The sequence below is a fragment of the Acanthaster planci genome, unplaced genomic scaffold (assembly GCF_054643075.1).
Source record: "Acanthaster planci isolate LZ-2023a unplaced genomic scaffold, COTS_SCS Contig145, whole genome shotgun sequence".
Classification (NCBI taxonomy): Eukaryota; Metazoa; Echinodermata; class Asteroidea; order Valvatida; family Acanthasteridae; genus Acanthaster; species Acanthaster planci.
The window spans coordinates 22,674-41,595 of record NW_028257766.1 but is presented as its reverse complement, the minus strand read 5'-3'; the positions used below and the strand labels follow the sequence as shown (position 1 = coordinate 41,595).

General features: G+C 40.6%; 1 long non-coding RNA gene across 2 annotated transcripts; it reads right to left on the bottom strand.

Moving 5' to 3' along the window:
• Positions 1 to 2,962: 2,962 nt before the first annotated feature.
• On the bottom strand, positions 2,963 to 18,780 carry LOC147795152 (uncharacterized). Of its 2 annotated transcripts, XR_015424102.1 has the most exons (7): positions 18,578 to 18,780; positions 6,971 to 7,419; positions 6,060 to 6,201; positions 4,968 to 5,050; positions 4,617 to 4,684; positions 4,266 to 4,330; positions 2,991 to 4,077 (listed from the first exon to the last, which is right to left on the bottom strand). It is a non-coding gene; the product is annotated as an uncharacterized LOC147795152 (long non-coding RNA). The 2 variants fall into 2 exon arrangements; XR_015424101.1 differs by lacking the exon at positions 18,578 to 18,780 and having other exon boundaries at positions 2,963 to 4,077; positions 6,971 to 8,070.
• Between the last annotated feature and the right edge of the window lie 142 nt (positions 18,781 to 18,922).

The window sequence follows — 18,922 nt, the reverse complement described above, 5'->3', positions numbered from 1 at the left end:
GTTTGCAACTTTTCTAACTTCTCATTTTAAAAGGTAGTAGATAAAATGGCGGAAATTGTTCCTAACCCTACGTTTTAAGAGTAAAACTGCAAGAATAATAGCTTCTAAAATTGTTCTAACCCCCATGTTAAAAATGTGAATAACTATGTTTTAAAACAGTAAAATTACAAGTATATTTGCTAAAATTGTTCTAACCCCAATGTTTGATTCAAAAAGTGAATTGTTTGCAACTTTTCTAACTTCTCATTTTAAAAGGTAGTAGATAAAATGGCGGAAATTGTTCCTAACCCTATGTTTTAAGAGTAAAACTGCAAAAATAATAGCTTCTAAAATTGTTCTAACCCCCATGTTAAAAATGTGAATAACTATGTTTTAAAAAAGTACAATTACAAGTATATTTGCTAAAATTGTTATAACCCCCATGTTTGATTCAAAAAGTGAATTGTTTGCAACTTTGCATTTAAAAATTGACATTAAATTTGTTCTAACCCTCATGTTCTAAAAAAGTGACCTGTTTGCAACTTTTCTAACCTCATTTTAAAAGGTAGTAGATAAAATGGCAGAAATTGTTCCTAACCCCATGTTTTAAGAGTAAAACTGCAAGAATAATTGCTTCTAAAATTGTTCTAAACCCAATGTTTGATTCAAAAAGTGAATTGTTTGCAACTTCGCATTTAAAAATTGACATTAAATTTGTTTTAACCCCCATGTTCTAAAAAAGTGACCTGTTTGCAACTTTTCTGACCTCTCATTTTAAAAGGTAGTAGATAAAGTGGCGGAGATTGTTCCTAACCCCATGTTTTAAGAGTAAAAGTGCAAGAATAATTGCTTCTAAAATTTTATTTAAACCCCCGTGTAAAAAGAATTGTTGGCAAACTTGCATCAAAAACTCCCATGTTCTAAAAACAATGTTTATTAAAGTATACAAACTTTATTTTAAGTTGATGATAATTGGAAGAGAAATAATAAACAAGCAGATTTGATAATTTAATTTCTGTGGCATTTATTCACAAATTAATAGAAGCTAAACAATACATATTACAATTTGTTACAAGTCTAGAAACTTTATTTAAGTTGACAATTGCAAGAGGAATAATAAATGAGGAGATGTGCTTATTCTGTGTGGCATTTATTCACAACTTGGAAATAAAAGGTAGGTGACAAAGGACAAAGGACAAAGGACAAAGGACAAAGGACAAAGGACAAAGGACAAAGGACAAAGGACAAAGGACAAAGGACAAAGGACAAAGGACAAAGGACAAAGGACAAAGGACAAAGGACAAAGGACAAAGGACAAAGGACAAAGGACAAAGGACAAAGGACAAAGGACAAAGGACAAAGGACAAAGGACAAAGGACAAAGGACAAAGGACAAAGGACAAAGGACAAAGGACAAAGGACAAAGGACAAAGGACAAAGGACAAAGGACAAAGGACAAAGGACAAAGGACAAAGGACAAAGGACAAAGGACAAAGGACAAAGGACAAAGGACAAAGGACAAAGGACAAAGGACAAAGGACAAAGGACAAAGGACAAAGGACAAAGGACAAAGGACAAAGGACAAAGGACAAAGGACAAAGGACAAAGGACAAAGGACAAAGGACAAAGGACAAAGGACAAAGGACAAAGGACAAAGGACAAAGGACAAAGGACAAAGGACAAAGGACAAAGGACAAAGGACAAAGGACAAAGGACAAAGGACAAAGGACAAAGGACAAAGGACAAAGGACAAAGGACAAAGGACAAAGGACAAAGGACAAAGGACAAAGGACAAAGGACAAAGGACAAAGGACAAAGGACAAAGGACAAAGGACAAAGGACAAAGGACAAAGGACAAAGGACAAAGGACAAAGGACAAAGGACAAAGGACAAAGGACAAAGGACAAAGGACAAAGGACAAAGGACAAAGGACAAAGGACAAAGGACAAAGGACAAAGGACAAAGGACAAAGGACAAAGGACAAAGGACAAAGGACAAAGGACAAAGGACAAAGGACAAAGGACAAAGGACAAAGGACAAAGGACAAAGGACAAAGGACAAAGGACAAAGGACAAAGGACAAAGGACAAAGGACAAAGGACAAAGGACAAAGGACAAATTTTTAGCGGGCGGGGAGGCGGGAGGGAGTTTAAGGACAAATTTTTAGCGGGCGGGGAGGCGGGAGGGAGTTTAAGGACAAATTTTTAGCGGGCGGGGAGGGGGGAGGGAGGTTAAGGACAAATTTTTAGCGGGCGGGGAGGCGGGAGGGGGGTTAAGGGCAAATTTTTAGCGGGCGGGGAGGCGGGAGGGAGTTTAAGGACAAATTTTTAGCGGGCGGGGAGGCGGGAGGGAGTTTAAGGACAAATTTTTAGGGGGCGGGGAGGCGGGAGGGAGTTTAAGGACAAATTTTTAGCGGGCGGGGAGGCGGGAGGGAGTTTAAGGACAAATTTTTAGCGGGCGGGGAGGCGGGAGGGAGTTTAAGGACAAATTTTTAGCGGGCGGGGAGGCGGGAGGGAGTTTAAGGACAAATTTTTAGCGGGCGGGGAGGCGGGAGGGAGTTTAAGGACAAATTTTTAGCGGGCGGGGAGGCGGGAGGGAGTTTAAGGACAAATTTTTAGCGGGCGGGGAGGCGGGAGGGGGTTAAAGGACAAATTTTTAGGGGGCGGGGAGGCGGGAGGGAGTTTAAGGACAAATTTTTAGCGGGCGGGGAGGCGGGAGGGAGTTTAAGGACAAATTTTTAGCGGGCGGGGAGGCGGGAGGGAGTTTAAGGACAAATTTTTAGCGGGCGGGGAGGCGGGAGGGAGTTTAAGGACAAATTTTTAGCGGGCGGGGAGGCGGGAGGGAGTTTAAGGACAAATTTTTAGCGGGCGGGGAGGCGGGAGGGAGTTTAAGGACAAATTTTTAGCGGGTGGGGAGGCGGGAGGGAGTTTAAGGACAAATTTTTAGCGGGCGGGGAGGCGGGAGGGAGTTTAAGGACAAATTTTTAGCGGGCGGGGAGGCGGGAGGGAGTTTAAGGACAAATTTTTAGCGGGCGGGGAGGCGGGAGGGAGTTTAAGGACAAATTTTTAGCGGGCGGGAGTTTAAGGACAAATTTTTAGCGGGAGGGGAGGCGGGAGGGAGTTTAAGGACAAATTTTTAGCGGGAGGGGAGGCGGGAGGGAGTTTAAGGACAAATTTTTAGCGGGAGGGGAGGCGGGAGGGAGTTTAAGGACAAATTTTTAGCGGGAGGGGAGGCGGGAGGGAGTTTAAGGACAAATTTTTAGCGGGAGGGGAGGCGGGAGGGAGTTTAAGGACAAATTTTTAGCGGGAGGGGAGGCGGGAGGGAGTTTAAGGACAAATTTTTAGCGGGAGGGGAGGCGGGAGGGAGTTTAAGGACAAATTTTTAGCGGGAGGGGAGGCGGGAGGGAGTTTAAGGACAAATTTTTAGCGGGAGGGGAGGCGGGAGGGAGTTTAAGGACAAATTTTTAGCGGGAGGGGAGGCGGGAGGGAGTTTAAGGACAAATTTTTAGCGGGAGGGGAGGCGGGAGGGAGTTTAAGGACAAATTTTTAGCGGGAGGGGAGGCGGGAGGGAGTTTAAGGACAAATTTTTAGCGGGAGGGGAGGCGGGAGGGAGTTTAAGGACAAATTTTTAGCGGGAGGGGAGGCGGGAGGGAGTTTAAGGACAAATTTTTAGCGGGAGGGGAGGCGGGAGGGAGTTTAAGGACAAATTTTTAGCGGGAGGGGAGGCGGGAGGGAGTTTAAGGACAAATTTTTAGCGGGAGGGGAGGCGGGAGGGAGTTTAAGGACAAATTTTTAGCGGGAGGGGAGGCGGGAGGGAGTTTAAGGACAAATTTTTAGCGGGAGGGGAGGCGGGAGGGAGTTTAAGGACAAATTTTTAGCGGGAGGGGAGGCGGGAGGGAGTTTAAGGACAAATTTTTAGCGGGAGGGGAGGCGGGAGGGAGTTTAAGGACAAATTTTTAGCGGGAGGGGAGGCGGGAGGGAGTTTAAGGACAAATAAACACAAGCAAGGTCTTCACTCTCTTTATACTGCTTTACTGATGTTCATTCTTCCGAGTTGAAAGAAACTTCACTCATCTTCAGGCATCGGATGATCTTCCCAACCTGCAGTCAACAGAAAAAATACATATTAAATCACAATATATTTGCAGAGTTGACAAACATTCTAGATTCCAAAGTATTTGACAGGCAGTGCATTTTTTTAACGTTTATAAATTGTGAAGAACATCCAACATGCTTTTATTGAGCTTTTGATTCCCATTTCATTAAAGAAAACGGGTTAAAAAACTTACCGGAACTATAATCTGTTCCTTCCTTTACACTCTCTACCTCCCCATTGATGAGTGAATCCAGAAAGCTGGAATAAACAATGTATAAAGGCATTATGCAAACTGCAAGGATTTTGTTCCATTTGCCACGCTCTGTTTACGATATTTTCCACTTGGGTTTTTACAAATAGTGAATGTTAAAATGCATATATGAAGGGATAGCCCTGTCGAAAATATCTACTATGGTATGAATGGACCACATCATTCCAAAGTGCTGGGAAACAGTGCATTCTAAACCAGCAGTTTTAAAGATAAATTCATGAAACTATATCTTCTTGTGCATTATGGTATATCACAACACATTCCAAGCCTAACCTTCAGGACAGTCATCTCGCTTCCGTCTGTCTCTCCTCCTGTCGATGTCCATGTAGGTGTCTTTCACGCTGTAATTAAAAAAACTTATAACGTTACACAGCCTACCACAGCCGTTTTTGAGTTATAGTTGCAATGTTGGTTACAACGGTAAAACAGGGTTCATACATTAAAAAATGCAACGTAAAACAAACGCTGACAAAATGAATTAAATCTGAAATAACTAGGCTATAGCTTCGGAGGATTGACGTCCATGTTTTTAACGTTTGAAGTGAGCATCCTGGAATTATGGCAGGCAATTTGTCCCCAAAATATCACGGATAACAGATACAAAACATCATATCCACAACGTACCTCAATCAACATCAGCTTGTCTGCCTCTGCCGACTTTGGCACGTCTGCCGACTTCAGCTCTGTGCATTTGTGACTATCTCTGCCTGCAACAAAGGTAACATAAAGGCGACATGGGATGTCTGCATAATCAACAGTTCTTTACAAATTACTTTAAGTATTAAAGTTCACTGCAAGGTTTCCGTGCAAAAAGATACATAATTTGTTGGGTTCACCACAAAATGACATACCATCCATAGACTTTGTACACAGGATAAGTCAGTTTGCGGTGCATCAACTATACGGAATACGTCACTTCCTGCTGAGACCGACGTATGGAGGAGGGAATGTGGTACACAATGTGGATTCCTTTCACACAACTTGTTTTTTTACCTTTTGTGGGAAAAGAGTGTTTTGGAGAAATATGATGCAAAAGAAAGGGAAAGTCAAAAAACCTCCAATAAACTAAATCTGACGGCCATGTGAAATTTGTGTCTTTAAGCTTGTATACCAATTGGCAAGGTCAATTATAAATGATTCATCTGCTGGAAATATTCAATAAAACTTAAAATAAAGTGACATTTTGGGACCGTCCTTTTTTCGTCGACCTCCAAATAAAGTTGCCCATTCATCTCTTGGTTCTCAGCTGCTGTTTTTGCAGTTGTGTTGCAAAACAGAATCAAAACCCACATCCACAGACATCCCCAATCTATCCCACATTCAAAGGCTCACACCAAGAGGAGGTCGTTTTTCAATTTTATATTAACTGTTAAATCATATGATAAAATATCCAAAGAAGCTACAGATTGCAACTTCTTCATTTTACCAGAAAACCACTTGATGGTATTATTTACAGCTGAAACCCTGACTTTTGAAAAAGCAAGATTATCGACCAACTCTCAACACCGCCGTAAGTACCAACTCTTGAAAGTCAGTGGTGTAATATTTGACAATATTTCTATGGCAATGCCCTGCAATGCAGACTGTGAAGAGCAATCAAGTTTGTGTTTGACACATCATAAATGTTCACAGACTTCACAAACATCGTGTATGAAATAACAATTATTTGCCCAAATGCCGAGCTTCTTCTGAAATTGCAAAAGAAATCTCGCTCACCTTAAAAGTGAAATCTGTGAGGCGTCTGAAAATGCTGTTTGATGAGATGACAGAGATGATCAACTGCTCTGTTCTTAGTTTACTGGAAGCCAATGATGTATGTCCCTCAATAGCCAGCAAGCTGTGAGAAGCCACACAATACCTGCATTTGAAATTGGGTCAGTAAAAGTAAGGGTTTAACAAAAACGTCAAATTATTCTTTTATTCAGGCACACTAAACTTAACCTGTTAGGGTGAGATTTTAATAAAAGACTGACAGAATATGTCGACAGAATATGTAACAATGCAAAACAGAAAAAAAAGGAATGTATGTCAACCAAAAAACATGCAGTTGTCTTCTGCACTTTCACTAGACAGCTCAGAAAAGGACAGAAAAATTTCAAAATTTAAAGCTTTTCTAGATGTTTTGGTTCACTTGTTTTTCCAAAGTTGATACCAAAAAGCTTATTTCAATATGAAATCCATACAACTTTGAACAAAAATTTTAAAAAGGCAAATAGATTTCTACTGAATTCAGAAAAAGGATAGTTTCTTAAATATGAAATGGCTACCCACAAGGTTCTTGGGAAATTATTATTATTATTTATTTCTGATAATGGCATCAAGGATTCCTTAAAAGTACCCTTGGCACTATAGCTTGCAAGCCTGAAGAAACCTGCTGTGAGGACACAATGAGAAGCAGTTACAGTTTTAGAGGTGGGAAGAAAACCCCACAGGAATATTCTGGGTAAAACCCACGGAATCAGGTAGGGACTAAAAAACCCAATCCACATGCGAACCGAGCCGAAAATAAAGTATTCTCTTGGATTTCTGTTCAAATAGTAATTTCAAGCGTAGTTCACAACTTTTATGACAACGGTTTGGGCAATGCATAATGTGGAAAGCTTTGATTTAGAAAATACACTACTCACATTCACGAGATGCAACACTAGCACAGAAGGGACCACTGCAGAAAAGTAGCCACTGGGAACTGGTATCAATGGCAAGGCGTGTGCCGGAGCATAACATCAATGGCATCAAGAGACAGGTAACAGACATAGGATGGTTGGGCATCTACGAGGGGGCTGCATCAAGGCCTCGTGGAGAAACAACAGAACAGCACTATCCGTGGAGCGGTGATGTAAGTAGGAAAACATCCACAAATGGTTAGAGGATCAGTGACCAGACGCCATACTCAAATCCTTACGTGCGTTGTCCAGGATGGGATTCCCCGGTCACTGAATGCACGGGCGGAAAGGCATCCACTGAGATGGAAGAGCTTCTCAAACAGCTGTGTAGTGGGGACTGGTATTATTCACATCGCTGTGACATCCTAAGGAAAGCAGCATAGACTGGATGGCGTCTAGTCTCACTTCAGTTTCTTGGCATGAATACGAAAATCAAAGAATGGACACCATTAAATACACGTAAAACCATGGACAAATTAGTTGTTCTTAGCTCCCAAAACAGATGACAGTCAACCAAACAATTTGCATTAATGCACAAATTCAAAATGTTACTCTTTTTCTGTTGCAATTAAAATTGAAACTTTGCATTTGAGATTTGCAGGCTTATATAGCTTATAGCTGAACTCAGAATTGAGTGAGTAGTGCATCTTGAAGACCATATTTTAGTATATCTGCTCAAGTTGAAGTTTACACCTTATAAGGTACATGTACATGTATGTACCGCGTACATGTGCTTATACCTAAAAAATTATAACCCCTTGTACAATAAAACACATTGATTCTAATGACACTATCAAGACAATCTGATGTCTTTACAAGGAGATCAGAGAAAGTGGTCCAATAGGTGGTTGTGGGCTTGACTCTTGATTACATTAGGATTGAATCTTGTTTTAGGAGTGAATGGGGGAGATATTAATTATGAGGCATGGGCTAATAGACTTGGGAGCCAAGAGCCACCACAGGTAATACCTGTACACGTACATTTAAAAGAAAATCTTGAGAAGATGATGCAGCATTATTAAAAGAATAAACATCATCAAATACAATTTCTGCTGTAAAAGTTCTGCTTCTAATATCTAGAAGCCATGTCAACCACCATTAATGCGTATTTGTAAGTACGTCGTTGCACACGATCCCAGGGCAAATACAACATGTCCATTTGGTGCGTGTCATTGGGTTTAGCAAACTATGTTTGTAAAGTTCACAGTCTAGGTATATACCCCTGAGCAGGTAGATAAATTTACCAAATGGCTTGTTTTGCTAACGAGGCTCTTACTACGCTCTTATCGATACTGGTTTTCTCGTGTTAAAGTCTCACAGCTCCCTCTCCTTTCCAATAACCTCTAAGGCTGTAGTAAACCTCTTTCAGCTAAACTTCTTTGAGCTTTGTTTGCTCTTGAATCTCTCTCTTTTAAAAAGAAGGAAAAAGGTTGAAGTCAAAAGACCCCACTAAACTACCTTTCACCAGTATCGATAAACGAGATAACCCAAAAGGGCACTTCCACCTGACACAAACACGAGCACACTTTATTTTGATTGTCGTTTGGTGTGTAAAAATCACTCGACGTGGGTTCTGGTGGAAGTCCCAAGTGGTTGGTACCAGTGATTTCACTGTATACCATCAACGCTTCATCCCAATTTTTAAAGGTTTGCTCTGAAGCTTTTTCTTTTTTTTCTTTTTGAATGCACTTGTTGTTGAAATCAGATACCCTCTGGAACGTGGTCATTGACCAACCAGTTAGAAGCTTGAAAGGCGAGTTCATCGTTTTCAAAGACCCCAAGGTCAAAAACCCCCAAAGTTTTTTCAACCAACACATCACTAACGGCAGAAGGCAACCCAACCGACTTTATTTGCAAGGACTGTACAAATACCAAGACTGGAACGAAGCTAGCAAGTCTTTGGTGACTCTCAAACAGAATCGGGTTGAGCGGTTACAAAAAGACCTCAACTTGGCGGGTGTTGATACGGCCGACTACCTGAAAGAAAAATACGGTTTGTGGCTTGATTTTAAAAGTACCGATGACAACATGGGTCACAGCAGTGGACGCAGAGTAGGCAACTCAGGTGGAATTATGATACAGATGATTCGAGAAGCAGAAACCTCGGGCGAACTACCTATGTATGTGATTCTCATCATAGTCGTTCAACTCACGATCGAAGATGGAAATTTTAAAATTTGAGTTACTGAGTTGTATTCTGTCAGAGTTTTTGGATGCGTGACCAACACTTTAATCGTTGGAAAAACCGACTCGGGTAAAACCAAGTGGGTGTTGGACATGCTTGAAACCAGTTATCGGGGTTTTTTGAAGATAATCTGTCCCACGATATTTAAAAATAAAACGTATCTCAAAAGACTGTTTACTGATCCCCATGTGTATCTTTGTGACATCGATTGAGAAAATCTTGAGTTAAACGAAGCGATCGATCTGTTTCACGATGCCTTTGAGGAAATCAACACTGTTTTGATCGACAACTGCAGTTCCGAACAGCAAGTTAAATATCGAAGAGCAGTAAAAATAACAGTACTTGTGCTCTCAGCAAGACAGCATTTTCTAACAGGCACTATCATCACTCGTGTTGGTTGTTGACGCAGAAATATAATTACAGCAGGTGTTGAAAGACTACAGAGAAAACACGTCTTGGGTAGTGTTGTTCTATTGCAAGGTTTGAGTCAGCTCTGATTAAGTGTTAGACGAGAACGACATTGTACCCGACGAACAAGGTTCTCGGTTAAAGAGACATTTTAGAGAAGTGACATTTTCCAAGTTGGTGTTAAAAACCGATCCAACTGTGAGTTGGTGTTTGTTGTAGGGTAGCTATACGGACAACTTGCAACAACTCGTCAGAAGATTTTAAAGTGTTGCTGCAAATTAAAAGTAGCTATGCTGCAAGACTTTTTAGAACTACTGTACATGTATGTTCAGGTAGTTATTGAACAAGTTAAAGCACAAGTTGGTGTTTGTTGTAACTTGTTGTAAATCACCTATAGGAGATCTTATAACAAAGAGTTTTTTGTTACGGTAAATTAAAAGTAGCTATACTGCAATATTTTAAAGTAGTTTTTGAACTAGTGTATTACACCCACGAATATATACGCTTGAAAAAAAATTTATAACAAAACCAACTTGCTCAGTCACATGTTAGAGCAATGTTTGAGCAAAATTAAGCGACATCTTATTGCGTCTTTTAAAAATGGAAGACCTCAAAACGATTTAAAACCAGAAGCAAGTGCAGCGAGCTTGCAAAACTCACAACCCAACCATACCCGAACCGTTAACTACAAAGACTGACTTTGTGCGATAGTAGCTTTGGGTGATTCCAAACAGTATCTTGGCAAGGAGTACTCAGTCAAAGAAATAGAAATTCTACCGCCTGCAGAACAAGAAAGACCGTATCAACATTATTTGGCTAAATTTGACAGGGAAGTCATCACAACGGTGGCTGAAAGTCTGTTGTCTTTTTACTCACGTTTACTTGGGGTATCACTACCCGTCGAGTTTATGACTTACAAAGTCATGTTAGATTCAGAGAAAGTGTTGAGCAGAGATCCAGAGCGAAATCGCATCATCAGTCAGAGCATGGGTGCCTTTCTCACAGAAGTTTGATATACATGTAGCTATGGATGTTACCTTCCCCGCTAGTTGGAGCACTCATTACGACCAAACAACTTTATTTCAACAAAAAACGAGCAACGGAACCAAAACAGGAACCAAACCAGCAGAGCAGTCAGCTGAGCCTAGCTCGTGTGACCCAAGTGTGAAGCGAACAGCAGCACAACTGTTAAAAATAGAAGCAGGTATGCTCAAGGTAAAAAACTGGCCAAACATAATTGTAAAATGAAAGAGAAAAACTTGGCATTGTTGAAGGAAAAAAAAGCGAGTGAGCAGCAACAGCAGCCAACAGCAGCCAACAGCAGCTACATGTAGTCATGCTAGTCCCTCATTAAACTGGTATCCTTGGTTGGTATTAGCAGGACTCGGTGTTCAACGCTTTTTAAAAAACAGCCCACAGGGTGCAATGCACAAACCAGTATAGGAGAGTAAGGTAGCAACCCCACCTCAAGTTTCAAAACAGAGAGCTAACGATAAACCAGAAATTTTGGAAAGGGAGTAATTTAAAACCAACTAAAAAACCCACAAACTTTTAACATTTTTTTATCTAGGTGGTATTATAAAACAACAAACAAGATGACAATAAACACAAACGATATCATCAACTCGCTTTACAACAGTGCAGTCGTGAGCATAATTTTCACGAGATACGCAATGTTGAATAAACCGACACTGAAATGGAAGACACCCGATCTAGACCGATTGAGTTTGGAAGACATTGCAAAACTGACAGCGTTTATAGCTGGTTCAACAGCAACCCAAGAGCAGTTGGTGGCAAAGGGATAAAATACACACGGATGAGTTTGATCAATTAGGTGAAGAACAAGTAGACCCAGCAGAGCAGTTAGACACAGAACTAGAGTGGGACAACAGCTTTGATACCATACAACAAACCACAGAAGAACACATTCCCACAATAGATCTCAGTAAAGACACCTTAAATCGAGGAAGAAACATGTTTATAAATAATCCTAAAGTAGACCATTTCTGTATATTTCAAACTTACCGGTAATGAAAATTTTGAACATCGAAAAGGTAAAGGCATGTTTTACAAATCTGTTGGTAATAATGGTGAAGTATTGCTAACTGATAAAAGCAAACCCGACACATTTGTAAGTCTAAATACAATAGCAAAGAATGCCAAACAAGCCAGTTACCCAAACGGACCCTTTGAGCTAGCCAGCCAGGGTCCCGGTTCTCAAATCTCAACTAATCAACTTCTCACTTGATAGGCGATCAAGCTGGTTCCATGTATGGACCCGAGCAATGGTACCCCTTAAAAGATAGCAAACGCATGGGCGTTCGGAGTACTGTATTTACATGTAGAAGATGCACCTGCTGTGGACGTGTGCTTCGCACCTTCCGTCACGTTTATTCATGGTCCATGGCCATTTATAGGATTATCAAATGAATATACTGTATACATACATGTGTAAATGTTGAATGGAAAATAGTGAAGGAGGAAGCAGTGCTGAGTTCTACATACATATTATAGATTTATTCCAACCACAACTGGTCTACGGTACGAAGAGGCAAAAGTAAAATTCTAAATACCCACTGTGGATAATCTTAAAGCCCATTAAAGACCAAAAGCAAGTTTGTTGTTCCGTTTGTGTGTGGCACCAGCATGACATGGCAGCAACAGATTTTTTAAAGTGTTTTATTAAACCTTATGTTTTCTTTATATCTTTTGGAGTCGGTTCCAACTCGGAATCGCAATTCTTAGCTGAAGCCGAAACCGATTCTGAGAATTCTGGAACCGCCAAACGCTAATTTTCTGGTGTTACTTGGTTTTGTTCAACATCGTCTGAATCTGGCTGTGGTGAAAACAGAGGTCTTTGCATATTAACATTGGGTTGGTACCCCGGCTTCATGTTAGAGGTCGTGATCTGCAAGTTGTTGCGGCAACCTTCACATGTTCTGATTCAGAGATCCATGTCTGAGGGTACGAGGTACAAACTGGGTGATACAACAAAGTTCAAAGACGTTTTGGCATATTGTAACGAGTTTTGAAACTGATCGATCGATTGCTTGAGATCCAGAACCAAATTGAGAGATTCCACAATGTTTACAAATTGTCGTTGCATATCTAATCCTTTAGCCGGGGCTAACATGCTAGTTTTGGTCTGTGCTTGCGCTCCTAACAACACGTAAACATAAGCACTGATAAATTCATTCACTGCAGTCAAGCCCGCGTTCGTCAAGCGAGTCGTTTTGGTATAAGATCTTGCCAAGCAAGTTTCCTATAGTCCGATCCAAGTCACTGTATAATGGCTTGGGTGTCCTGACCCTCTTGACCGATCGGGAATGCCAAATCCCATGTAAGTCACATTAAGATAATTTCCGTGTCCTCCCAAGTCACGTATGTTGTAATTGCAACCGGGGACTGGTTTGCATCCATTTTCATAATAAAAAGTGGTGCCTAATCCATTTGTGGTGGTGTCGCGCGTCTATCTAAGCGATCAAGTCGAGTCAACATTAAACAATAAACACCCATCGTTAAACTTTCTAAGATTTTAGTTATTGTTCAAAGCGTCAAACAAGTTATCTTTGGGGATGGCTATTTTGTAATCAAACAAGACCTTTCTAACCATGTAATACATGTGAAAATTAAACCAAGCTCAAATGTATGAGTTTGAGTCTTTGAGTACATCCCATCTGACACCGCAGGCCATAGTGGCACAATATACCCCAAAGTTGAGTTGGTTGTGATAAAACGACATAGGATCGCCAGACCAACGGTGTACAAAGAAGTCCATTCTAACTCTAGGCAGTTTGTAAGAATCCATTAAATTGGGAAACTTGGCAAAAAAGGTGTTTTTTGTTCACTTTAATCACGAGTTCACTGTAGCTGATGTCCATGCTTGCTTATTTAATAAGGTGTTAATTATTAAAGTTTGATTAATTTTTTTTGTTTGGTGTTTTTAAAATTACACATCATGAGTCAGGTTGACACTTTTCACTTTACTGAAAATGAGCAGACGTTTAAATTGCAAGACTACATCGATAACTTGCAAGGTAAAAAAGTTGTTGGAATTAAGTTTCCACACTGGATATTTTATCATTATAAACTCTACCGAAATTGATTTGCAAACTCAAATAAATGGCAGACTGGCAAAATGGCAGCGTGAAAGGCGCAGAGATAATGAAGAAGAAACAGCAGAACCAAGCCCAGCAAACTGAGGAACTGATAGACAAGATGTTAATGCACTTTCGCATCCTTGACCATCTTCGCAATGTGATTACATTGCATTTTATACATCTCCCGGTCAACAGTGAGTCAAGTACATCGCCAGCGACACTCCAGTTTTTTAAGCTTAAATTTCTCCTTCCTAATGGTCTCAGTAAACCATGGTGTATTCGACCGTACAGTAAAAACCTTTGATTGAACAGAAGCATGCTTGTCAAGAACCAAACTTAATTCCAAATTGTAAAAAGCTGTGAATACGTTGGGGTCGGGTAATGAAGTTTCGTCCAAATACCTTGAAAATGCAGAACAAAGAATGGCTCAACAAAAATGTTCACAGTCTATGTTTTTGAGCCTCCTAAATGCCACAGATCTCTGCGGTCTCACAGGCTTACTGATTTCTAAAGGAAAGAACACATTATCAGTGAATGATCAGAAATAGCAGGATCAAAACATCTACTGATTTGATAATGTCCATACATGTAGATGGACGAGTAATAACAAGATCCAAAACATGACCTTTAATATGGGTGGGGGATACTACATGTTGAATCAAATTGCAAGACTCGAGAAAATTCATAAAACAAATCATATTATGTGCTTGACGCTGATCCATGTGAATATTAAAGTCTCGAACTATCACAAAATCAGATGATTTTGACATGAACTGTTCAAAGACTTGAGAAAAATCAGATAAGAAGGTAGTGATTGCTACATTTGGAGCCAATAAACAACCATCAACAAGAAACGTTTATCATGACAGTCGACATCGACCACAATGTGCTCAAAAGATGATCCAGCTGCAGTAGATGGAGTGGTATGTATTCTCATTCCGGACTCATACAATACTCCTACACCACCACCAACTCTACCTTGACGAAATTTATAGAGAAACTGGTAATCACCAGATGTTAACTGTGACACCGTAGTAATGTCTCCTTCTTTAATCCATGTCTCAGTAACAGCAAGCACATCAATGTCTTGATCAGCCAGCAATTGAAGAATGCCAGTTGTTTTGTTACATACAGATCTCGTATTCAAACTACAAACCCCCAAGTTTCTTCTGGATGGAGTGCAACTCGAAGATGACACCAGTTTAATGGAAATTAAATTACCTGTCTAGGGTGGTCGGCAAAATGACAAATGCCATGAATTGAATTGCCTAGGCATTACAATAACCAGATTTACAATAGTTCATTTGTTTTTATATCTGTTTATTTAAGTTAATTGATCTGGGTTTCAAAGAAATAGTTTATAAAGTCTAAATCTCTTTCTTATAGATTTTAGTAGGCTTTTAGTAATCCAGGGATTTTCAGGGAGTTTCTTATTATGTCTACACTTTGCACAAGGCATGCATTAATCAGTGAGATGAGTTTACTTATTTGGAAATGTAAGTGCTCTCCTGAAAGGCAAAGGGCTCAATGTGTATTCTAGGCTAAGTTCAGATGAGTCAGCCAAATACAAAATGCACAAGGAGGTGTTGCTCAAGCAATTCCACCTAAATGAGCATGCCTTTAGAGAGAAATTTCAGTTGGCAAAACCTGAGAAAGACGAAAGTGAGCCACAGTTTGCAGTCCATCTTGATAACCTACTGATGTGTTGGGTTGCTATGGCCAAAATACATTTGTACCTAAGACATAGAGGGAATGACGGTCTGAAAGATTTAATCTTGCAGGAACAAATCATAAATCGATGCAGTGACCATTTACATGTAGCTCTTTTCCTATAAGAGCATAAACTGGCTAATGTTATGGAAATGGCCCAATTTGCAGAGCAGCATACTGTGTGGCCAACATTCAAATACATGTAGGTGGTTCCTACATATACATGTACAGTAGATCAGAAGCAGACGCATAGTGCGTCATTTGCCAAATCGTTCAAACCTACCACCAATGCCAACACACCACAAGATGTACATGTATCATCTGGTAAGTGTTTTGTATGTGGCAAACCGGGTCACATAGCGCGTAACTGCTGCAGTAAGTTTAAAGAAATTGAGAAAGTCGCTATAACATGATAGCTTCAGCAATTACTGGCCTTTTTGAGGCTGAATGTGACATGGAGCAAAACACACAGTTAGCCACGAAATCTAGAGAAAGTCTACCTAGTGCAATGGAAACTGAAGCTTATATATCCACCTTGCCTGATTTCACCCCGCTCAGTGAATGTTGTACGCAAGATAGTTACGCCACATTGACGTGCGGATACGGATTCCCCGTAATGAGCGCGGCGTGTAAAAACTCGGATTGTTCTACAATGCCAGTCACAGACGGATTGGGTTAATGACATAAAATTTAAAGTTCTACGCAACAGTGGCTGTATAGCTCAGTAGTCATAAAATATGACCTTGTTTCCGGTGAACAGCTCACTGGTGCTGAAAAGTCGTGTACTCTTGTCGATGAAACTGTTTGCGATCTCCAGTCGCAAGAATTAAATTAGACTCGCCCTATTTCGTTGGCTGGAATGACGCGCTTGGCATGAGACAGTGTACAACGTCCTATTAGGTAACGTAACAGGCGTCAGATCACCGAATAATCCTGACCTGCTCTGGCAATGTTGTGTCTCTTCAAACACTCAATTTGGAGATAGACCACAGGCGCGTTGATACTATGTGATGTGCAGTAATGACACGAACACAACGAGCTGTGCAGGATAGACCATTAAGGAAACTTAAGGTACCTGAAAGTATTCCAAACATCTCGAAATCTGAAATTATGAGCGAACAAGCTAAAGATCCGTCGTTGGCCCATATAAGAGAAATTGCAGAGAAGGGCAATCAGAAATGCAACAAATACGGATCAACTTCCACTTTCTACTGGCTTGACGGTGTGTTGTATAGGAAGTTCGAATCACCCACTCTCCAATATGGAGACGCGTGTCCTCAACTTGTAGTTCCTATTAAATACCGAGTCAAAGTAATTAACTTTGTAGCTCATGAAACCATCCTGGGTGGACACCAAGGAGCAAGGAAAACGTGTGATAAGGTTATGAGCGAATTCTTTTGGCCGGGGTGTCAGGCAGATACATGTATCACCGGATATTGTCGTTCCTACGACATCTGTCAATGGACTATTCCAAAGGCAAAGTGACCAAGGTACATTGTACATATGCCACTGGGAGATACATGTACATGTATGCCCCTTATAGATATGGCATTTAAACGTGTGGCTGTGGACATTACAGGCCCCCTTCATCCCAAGTCTGACAGAGGCCATCGTTTCATATTGACCCTGATTGATTACCCAGCATCCAGAAGCCGTTGCTCTACCTACCAGTAGTATTGAAACTACCAGGGTAGTATAGTACATATAGATGCCATGATCGATGTATTCACACGAGTCGGCTTCCCAACTGAAACCCTTTCCGATCAGGGATGACAGTTTACATCAGATCTCATGAAAGAAACGAGTAGGCTCTTGTCGATAAAACAGATGACCACTACTCCATACCACCCTTCGTGCAACAGTTTGGTTGAATGCATGAACTTAAACTAATGTTGAAACGGCTTCGCACAGAAAAGCTGCGCGATTGGGATCGCTATCCTGGACCTCTCCTCTTTGCATATCATGAAACCCCTCACTCAAGCTTGAAATTTGCACCCTTCAAAGTACTTTACAGTCGCACAGTCCATAGTCCGATAGCTATCTTACGCGAACTTTGGACGGCTAATGTTGAAAGTCCAGAAGTTAAAACTACACACCAACATGTTCTCGATCATTGCGAGCGTCTAGAAAAGACGTGGGAAATCGAACAGCAGAATTTGCAAACGTTGGTAGATATTAACAAACACTACTACAATGCAAAAAGTTGAGCCCAAAGTTTCAGTGGCCTCGTATTACTACTCCTACATACTGACCAAAACAAACTATAACTATGGTTATAGGTCCTTTCCCTGTACTAGCCAAAGTCAGAAACATTGATTACCGTACAGATCTTGGCGACGGTACAGTCAAGACCTTCCATGCCAACATGCTGAAGTGGTACATGTACATGTATGTGATAAGGTTAGTTGAGCATGAAACAAAATGAAAAACGAATGAAAACGTACTTGAACTCGTATGTGTGGGTGTCACTGAAACCGAACAGAAGCCATGAGAGCAGGAACCAAATGCCGAAACGAAGACGGCCAATGAAGATATTATTATGATGTCACCATTGGAAGCTTAAGAAACAGTAGATGATATCAAAATAACTGCCGAGACAGCAGGCCAAAAAAAGAAAAAAAAAACAAGTTCAGTGTTTGTTTTTTCCTCTAAAGCCAATAGAAAGTGCTATACACACAACTCAAGGTACTTGTACACGTACATACAATGTACGTGTACATGTATGTACATGTGCATTGATACTCCATTGGACCCTTTCGCTGTATTTCTCCTTAAAGTACGGTTACAATATTGAGTTTGGAACAATTCAAGAAAAAACACTGACATTAGACATTGTTATTCTAACATGAAACTAAACCTGAAACTAACCAATATGAAATGATATGTGACATCCAGTCATATTGTACATGTACATGCAAACTGGTACTTATTTAGAGTCAGGATTTGAAAAGTGGCAAATATAAAGTTGAAAAATAGTTGAATATTTTCAAAATTGAAAAGAAACTAATTCATTTGGCTTCCTTTTGGTCAGATATAAGTACATGTACATGGTGTGAATTTGAATTCAGTGAGTATGCAACAAATAAACATGGCTGTGCACATGCACATGTATTACAGCGACATACAACTTTCTTGAGACAAGACGAAAATGGCCTGATAGAAACTCACCTCTTTACTGCCTTAATGAATTTCCTGCTCCGTCGGTCAACTGTTCATCAGCACACCCCATCAACCTGAATGGTGTCCTTTAGTTACCACCAGATGAGTGACAAAGTGGAATGGCTGGGTGTGGTCTATCTGCTGGCTCCATCCCAAGACAGCACAATGGTGTCAGTAGACCAGCGTTCTCACCGCAGTGCCTGAAAAGAAACAAAAGAAAAAACAACTTTAATCAACTGATTGTGGATGATTTCCACACACATGTACACGTACCCTGATTCATGTGGCTGATTCCAGCATGTACAGTTGGGCCATGGTTACGGAGTATGAGGAGCATCAACTGGCTGCACACCA